Source organism: Megascapheus bottae, chromosome 1 (genome assembly GCF_031878675.1).
Source record: "Megascapheus bottae isolate mThoBot1 chromosome 1, mThoBot2.hap1, whole genome shotgun sequence".
NCBI lineage: Eukaryota > Metazoa > Chordata > Mammalia > Rodentia > Geomyidae > Megascapheus > Megascapheus bottae.
The window spans coordinates 4,123,385-4,132,004 of record NC_143509.1 but is presented as its reverse complement, the minus strand read 5'-3'; the positions used below and the strand labels follow the sequence as shown (position 1 = coordinate 4,132,004).

The window sequence follows — 8,620 nt, the reverse complement described above, 5'->3', positions numbered from 1 at the left end:
AAATAAAACGTGGTATTTTTATCTATAACTTCAAAGTATAAGACACTGCCAGATCTGCCCACCGTGCACCTCCGACTCCCGCCCATAGTGCACCCTGGAGTTCCAGTCCTTCCCAGTCCAGAAGGGAAGGTCTCAAGGATCAGCTGATTGTGAACCTTCTTAAGGAGGATCATGTTCCCCAGCACAGATTACAGTTGTTGGGGATGGTGCTGTTGGCATGGCCTGTGCCATCAGGAATTGGCAGATGAGCCTGCTCATGTTGATGTCATGGAAGACAAACTGAAGGGAGAAATGATGGACCTCCAGCTCAGCAGCCTTTTCCACAAAACACGAAAAATTGTCTCTGGCAAAGACTACTCTGTGACTGCAAATTCCAACCTGGTTATTGTCACAGCTGGGGCCCGTCAGCAAGAGGGTGAAAGCTGTCTTAATTTGGTCCAGCGCAATGTAAACATCTTTAAGTTCATCATTCCTAATGTAGTGAAGTACAGCCTAAATTGCAAGTTGCTTACTGTTTCCAATCCAGTGGATATTCTGACCTAGGTCCCTTGGAAGATAAATGGCTTCCCCAAAAACTGTGTCATTGGAAGTGGCTGTAAGCTGGGTTCAGCCCGGTTCCATTACCTGATGGGAGAGAGGCTAGGAATTCACCCCGTAAGCTTTCATGGATGGGTTCTCATGGAGACTCTAGTGTGCCAGTGTGGAGTGGAGTAAATGTTGCTGGTGTCTCCTTCAAGAATCTGAATCCTGATTTAGGCACTGATGCAGACAAGGAACAGTGGAAACAGGTTCATAAACAAGTTGTTGACAGTGCCTATGAGGTGATCAAACTGAAGGCTATACATCCTGGGCCATTGGACTGTCTGTGGCAGATTTAGCAGAAAGTATTATGAAGACTCTTCGAAGAGTTCATCCAATTTCAACCATGATTAAGGGTTTCTATGGAATAAAGGAAGATGTCTTCCTTAGTGTTCTTTGCATTGTGGGACAGAATGGAATTTCAGATGTGGTGAAGGTCACTCTGACTCCCGAGGAAGAGGCTCACTTGAAGAAAAGTGCAGATACGCTTTGGGGAATCCAAAAGGAGCTGCAGTTTTGAAGTCTTCTATGTACCACTTCACTGTCGAGGCTATAAAAGAATTTGAGTCGGGGATTATGCATGTTGTCCCATACTGATCTGTGACTAAAGCAGTAGCATTACAAAAAGACCTGGGAAAAATATCCATTTCCTGAAATTAGGACTAGGACTGGTCCAGGAAAACATGCCGCTGTATTCTGATGGTGGATGGGTCCTGTGTAACTGTAAAAACTGGTAACTGTAAACAATTTCACCCTCTCTGAGACACCACTGCCAATGCATAGTACATAGCCCCTAATTACACTCGAATCAGATATGTTACTGTGTGCTTTGTAAATCACCAAAATACCTAGTTCCAAATTCTTTTCCCAATCACACTTCCTGGGATGGGTTGTATAAATCCATTTTCGCATGTCACATGCATCACTGTTTTAAAGGATATTTTATGTATTATATTTCAATAGTGTGCATTGCATGTTATGTAAAAAGCTACATATGAACAGTGCAAAAACTATCCAAATGTCATAGGAAAACACCAAATAAACCTTGAACAGTGAAAAAAATCAAGAAATTGTTTTTCCCTCTAGACATCAAGTGATCTATTACATGTCCAAAGATTCTCCAAGGCAGATGCCAAATTGACATGGCTCCAGAGATTTCGTGCCTATAGAAATTAATAGGTCCTTTGAGAATCCATTGGTATCCTTTTTATCAAAACAAAAGAAACTGTGTTCCCCTTGGAATAAATTAATTCCTCTCACCCTTTTACAGTCTACAATAATGCAAGAAATTAACCTAAATCTGTTTATCCATGTTGTCATCTTCACTTTAACTCATGGGAACAAAATGGTTTGGAGACAGGAAAGACATTTCATTTCATAAAGACAATTATTTCATGAAAGGCAATTCATTTCATGAGATCTTAGTGCATTCTTCGATTGACTTGCAAGAAACTGCACAAGCTTCTGACTCCCTTCTCTGAATCCAGTCTCCATCAAAACCCCAGCCAACAAACTTCTAAGGAGGAGTTGGGGAGATAAGAAATCTTCAGTAATAACCAAAATACAGAACCATGTTAGCTTGGTAAAGATGGGAAATATAAATTTATGATCAGTGAGGGAAAACAAGAGAAAAAGAAAATGGGGTGTGTAGCAGGCAATCCTCTGGAATAGTGAGGCTGGGAAGGGCCAGAAGGGAGCTCATCATCTGCAGATGATGTCCCAAAACTCTGAGGCACTTGGAGTTCAGGCTTTGTGAACTCTGATTTCCCTTCTTTCTCTCACTTTCTGCAACCTAGAGCGCATTCTTCATGAAGTTCCCTTCTGAAAGGTCTCTCGCTTTTCTTCACTGTTTTCCAATAATCAGCGTCATCTGTCAGCTTTGCTACATCCAGTTATGTATTTGTTAATCACCCACTAACGCTCCAATGTGCACCAGGTATTGTCTTTGGGTTCCAGGCCAGGGACGTGTGTGTGTGTGTGTGTGTGTGTGTGTGTGTGTGTGTGTGTGTGTGTGTGCCTAGACCTGGGCCTTGAACTCTAACCATGGCACTGTCCCTCAGCTCCTTTAGCTCAAGGCTAGCACTCTACTATTGGAGCTGCATCTCCACTTCCAGCTTTTTCTGTCATTATTTGGAAATAAGGGTCTCATAGACTTTCCTGCCGAGGCTGGCTTTCAACTGCCATTGTCAGATCTAAGACTCATGAGCAATGATGATTACAGAGATGAAACACCAGTGCCAGATTTGATTGGAATTTTTTTCTTATCCTCTCCAATATTTTGCTGGCATATTTGACTGACAATGTATGGTTTGTTTCCCATTAGTGTCCATAACAAAATCTAGCCAACAAAAGAATTATTAATAAGGAAGAATTCCCCTTCATGTGTGTGTCTGTGTGTGCGTGTGTGTCTGTGTGTGCATGTGTGTCTGTGTGTGGGTGTGTGTTTGTGTGTCTGTGTCTGTGTGTGTGTGCCTGCATGTACATGTGCCAGTCATGGGTCTTGAACTGTGCACCTGGGCACTGTCCCTGAGCTTCTGAGCCATACCAAGTGAACTAGAGCTCACATGTGGCTTTTTAGCAATTAATCAGGAATAAGAATGTCATGGATTTCCCTGCGTGAGCTGGCTTCACTCCCTGATATGTCAATTGGAGCGTCTTAGTAGCTAGAATGCCAGCTGTGACCACCTTCCCTTCCTTAGTTTTGCACATGTACACTGGCTTCTGTGTGCACAGAATGGATTTCTATGTATACCAACTGGAAAAGGGGTTTTGCTGTGGTATTTCCACATGGGCATATATTGTGGTTTAATCAAAATAAACCCCTGTGTAACTCTTTTTTGGCACATAGTCCAGCCCCGATTTCAAGGTTCAGTGGATTTTCATCTTCATCTTCACATATATTCTGCATTATTCAACCCCACCATTCCTTCCCTGTCCCTCAGGCTTGTCCCCATAAACATTTACATTCATTAAATATAGAGATAGATAGATAGATAGATAGATAGATAGATAGATAGATAGATAGAGCATTGAGCATATGAATCAAATTCATTCAGTTTATTATTGCATGATCCATTAATTCTGCTGATTTCCATACAATATGTTCCTGCTCCAGAGCATGAAATTTCACACATGTGTTGTATATTGTGTGTGTGTTTGTGTGAGTGTGTGTGTGTGAGTGTGTGTGTGTGTGTGCCAGTCCTCAGATTTAAACTCAGAGTTTCTGAGACTTCTTACTCAAGGCCATTGCTAGACCCACTGTCATCTTTTTAGTGCTAAAAATATAGATAAGAATCTGACAGACTTTTCTTACCCAGAATGACTTAGAACCCCAAACCTTAACTCTGCATTTCTTGAGTAGCTGGGATTATAAGCATGAACTAAATGCACTAAGCACACTGTTATTTTAATGATATTGTGTTCCTTTCTTCTCAATTCTATGTAGCTGGTAGTCTCTTTTTTACCCTCTCTCATATTTTAGAAGAAATCACATAGAAGGAATTCTCTGTCGGGAGGCATCCACAGCCATATTGACCAGCCATGCTATATTCCATCCACATCCAGGAACTCCATGTACTGAGATCTTCCCCACAAATGCTCCCATCCCTGAGACAGATGCTCACTCCATGGACTGCACACAACAGGAGGACAACTCGATCCTATTACATGGTGAACATTCCCTGCACCAGGAAAATAGGTAAAAGAATTAATTGTGCCTGAGAGTTGAAAGCGCTTCCTAAAATGTTAAGGCAGTGGAAAAGGTGGACAGACAAATGGAGAGAGGAAAGTTGGGCAAAATCATTCGTAATATTCAGTGTACAAATGTGAAGCTGGAACTGGGAGAACTGTGGGAGGGGTTGAACTGGGAGGGGTCGGGGAGATAATGGAAGAAGTGACATGGATGAAATGGCCTTGTACTCACAAATTGATCATTGAATTATAGACCCATATGCCACTACTTAAAAGCAAGGTTTAGAAAAATACATTTAATAGGGACTAGAGCAAAGCCTAGTGGTAGAGTGCTTGCCTAACATGCAAGAATACCCGAGTTTGATTCCGCAGTAATACATATATAGAAAAAGCCGAAGTGGTGCTGTGGCTCAAGTACTAGTGCTCTAACTTTGACAGGCCAACGGACAGTGCCCAAGAATTGAGTTCAAGCCGCAGGACGAGTGAAACACAAAATCTCTGAGTAAATGAATACAAGACAGGGATATTTACACACATATTACAATATGAAATTAAGTGGAGGCAAACTTGGCTGTGCAGGTATACCCCGGGGGAGCCATTAGGAAGCAAAAAAGGCATCTGGCACGGGAAGGGCATGACCACTTCAGTTGGCAGTGGGCATTGATTGAACTTTTCCTTACTTGCCCCAAGGAAAACAGCCAGGGCTATGGCAGCACAAAATCACACAGGAGAATCACAATTCCTCCTCCTGGGCCTCTCAGATGACCCTCAACTCCAGCCCCTGCTCTTTGGGATCTTCCTGTCCATGTACCTGATCACCGTGCTCGGAAATCTGCTCATCATCCTGGCCGTCACCTCTGACCCCCACCTCCACACCCCCATGTACTTCTTCCTCTCCAACCTGTCCTTTGTAGACATCTGCTTCACCTCCACCACAGTCCCCAAGATGCTGGTGGACATTCAGACCCAGAGGAAAGACATCTCCTACCCAGAGTGCCTCACTCAAGTGTATTTCTTCATGATTTTTGTTGGAATGGAAAATTTCCTATTGACTGTGATGGCTTATGACCGCTTTGTGGCCATCTGTCACCCACTGAACTACCCAGTTATCATGAACCCTCACTTCTGTGGCCTCCTTGTCCTCGTCTCTTGGCTTTTCATTTTCTGCATCTCACTACATCATATTCTACTGATGAGGAAATTAACCTTCTCCCCGGGAACCACCATCCCCCATTTCTTCTGTGAACTAGCTCAGGTTCTCCAGGTGGCCAGTTCTGACACCCTCATCAATGACATCTGGATGTACCTGGATTTTGTGCTTTTCTGTGTGTTTCCTGCCTTAGGAATCTTCTTCTCTTACCATCAGATACTCTCCTCTTTAATGAAGCTGCCCAACACGGCTAGCAAGCACAAAGCCTTCTCCACCTGTGGCTCTCACCTCTGCGTGGTCTCCTTGTTCTACGGGACAGGACTTGGGGTGTACCTCAGCTCTGCGGTGTCCGCCTCTGCCCACAGAAGCAAGGTGGCCTCGGTGATGTACACAGTGGTCACTCCCATGCTGAACCCCTTCATCTACAGCCTGAGGAACCAGGACGTGATGGGGGCTCTGGGGAGACTGCCAGGCAGAGTGGTCTCCTGTCTTGATGGATTGTGAAGCACAGAACAAAGTAGTCCACTGCAAGAGGGAAGACTAATTGGCTGAATATCAGCATCATTGATTCTTTTTCTTCATTATAGGACTCAGTATTTATATGTATATATATATATATTTATATATCCATCTAGAAAATACATATGAATTCAAGAATACCCTGCAAAGGCCCTAAGGCTTTGTCTGTCTATATGTGGACATTTGTCTTTGAAAGAAATTTACTTGCTATACTTCAGAAAAACAACTTTCTTGTCCGTGTGAATTTTCCTTAATATTCGCATTTGGCGAGATGTTATACAAATTCTTCTGGTCATTTCTAATTGAGCATAGAAACCACATATCACAGTCCGAGGTTACACAGTATCCCCTTAAGTTATCCCCTTCTATATCAAATCTTCCTCCTAAACCAAAAACTTCTTCTTCCTCCGCGTTTTTCCTCCTCCTCCTCCTGCTCCTCTGGTACTTCTGCTTCTGCTTCTGCTGCTACTTCTGCTGCTGCTTCTTCCTCTTCCTCTTCCTCTTCTACATCCCTGGGACTGAATTCAGTGTCTGGTGCTGTTTGTGAGCATTTTTGATCAGGGTTATTCCTCTGCTATTTGAGATACATCTACACAATCCCCATATCAGGGAGCTATTCAAAGATAAGACCCTCATAGACCTTTGCCTGTGCTGGCTTTAAACACCCGTCCTCAGATCCCAGTCTCCTGTGTAGCTGGGATAACAGATGTCAATCTCCGCCATTTGGCAAGACAAAATAACTTGATTTTTTACTTAGCAGAAACAGAATAAACACATACAAGAATCCAAATAAAATCTCAACACTTTCAGAACAGCAGTTATGGCCTTACATGTGAGATTTTGTTTAAGTTTGAGGGAATATTTTTTTTACTAATTTCTCTTTCCACTCAGGTATGAACTTGTTTCCATGATAGCTATACTAAGTGGCATCCTCAGACAACAGTGTCTGAGCGTAAGACCCCCGACTCAACGGGACGTCTACAGAAGGAGACCCTTCCCAAGGAACAATGAGACCACGCAGTCGGATGCAAACAGCAAGAGGTTTATTCGGGTACACGGGCGCCCGGGGCGACAAAGTCTCCTAGAAGACTTGCGCGCCGAGGCTGGGGAGAGGGGAGTATTTATGGGTAGCTGAAGCATGGTTACAGAAGCAGAAGCATAGTTACAGGGTAGGGATTGGTCCATTCAAATAAGGCTGGGGGTTTACTCTGGGCAGAAGTGGAATTTTCCTTTTTGGCTAGAGAAGGGCTTACGTGTCCTTCTTCTGGTCACAACATGTTTTTCTCATGCTCCTTATCCTACTCCTTATCCTGGAATTTCCTTGTTTATACAATTCCAGTTCTCGGTCACCCTGACCGTGAGCATCTTGCTGGTTATTTTTCAATTTCTTGTTATAGCTAAACACCAGCTGCTACACAAAATGGAGGCACTTCTGCTATCCTGGGAATTACAGTTAAGGCTATACATTTCTCATGAGCATGCCTGTTTCTTCTCAACCTCACCAGAATTGGTGTTGTAGATATCCTTCAGCATTGAAATAATACAGAATCACACTGTTTTGTTGATTTGCATATCCTATGTAGTCAAGGGGTTGAATATTTCTTTGTGGATTTCTTCATGGCCATTTTTACCTCCTTTAATGATTGTCTTGGTTGTGAGCATTGGCTCACACCTGCAATCCTAGCTACTCAGGAAGATGAGATCTGAGGATCATAGTTCAAAGTCAGCTTAGGCACTAAAGTCTGTGAGACTCTTATCGGCAATTAACCACTAGAATACCAAAAGTGGTGCTGTGACTCAAGGGGTAGGGCAGTAGCCTTGAGCTGAAGAGCTCAAGAACAGCAATCAAGCCCTAAGATCAAGCCCCATGACCAAACAAAAAAAATACATGAATAAATAAAGAAATAAACATTATCTTATCCATCTTTTTCCTCATTGTGAAGTCAACTTAATTGTAAACTCTTAATTTTTGGTGTTGAGTATCTGAGAGGCTTTCCTTCTAACTCCTGGGACTGGGGCTCTTTATAAGTGAATACCCCCCACACATCTCTCATTCTTATCAGCCTTTCCCATGCTCTGAATAAAGATTTGATTTCTGCAATACCTTTTGTCAATTTTTCCTCCTATTTAATGAAATACTACAGAACTTTCCAGAAAGCACTAGTCTTGGCGATATCTCCAGTTATGTTCTCTATAGTTTCCTGTTGTAATTTCAGCTTCAGGTCTTACAGGCTGAGATGTAGGATGGCGCCTCCAAGCCAAGTTCGAGAGGAATGTCTGTGACATCTCTACCCACAAAACTGCTGGAAGTAAACGGGTCAACCTGTGCTCACACCTGGATCCTAGCTCCTCGGGAGCCTGAGATCTGAGGATCACAGATCAAACCCAGCCTGGACATGAAAGTCCATCAGACTCTTACCTCCAATTAACCACCAGAAAACTGAAAGTGGCTCAAACAAGGAGAGCTCAGAGATAGCGCCCAGGCCTACAGTTCAAGCCCCACAAGAAAGAGAGACAGAGAGGAAGAGAGAGAGAGAGAGAGAGAGGCAGGGGGGTGGAGGAGAGAGAGGGGTGAGCTCTCTCTATCTCTGGTAAGGGAACAACACACAATGTATTGAATGGAGAAACCTGGAAGGTTCTCTCAAAGATCTAGGTTACACAGGAGCCTGCATTCACCCCTGT

At 43.3% G+C, this 8,620-nt stretch overlaps 1 pseudogene; it reads left to right on the top strand.

The window, feature by feature from the left end:
* The first annotated feature begins 276 nt into the window (after positions 1 to 276).
* LOC150068051 (L-lactate dehydrogenase A chain pseudogene) lies at positions 277 to 1,119 on the top strand (annotated as a pseudogene).
* The last annotated feature ends 7,501 nt before the right edge of the window (positions 1,120 to 8,620 follow it).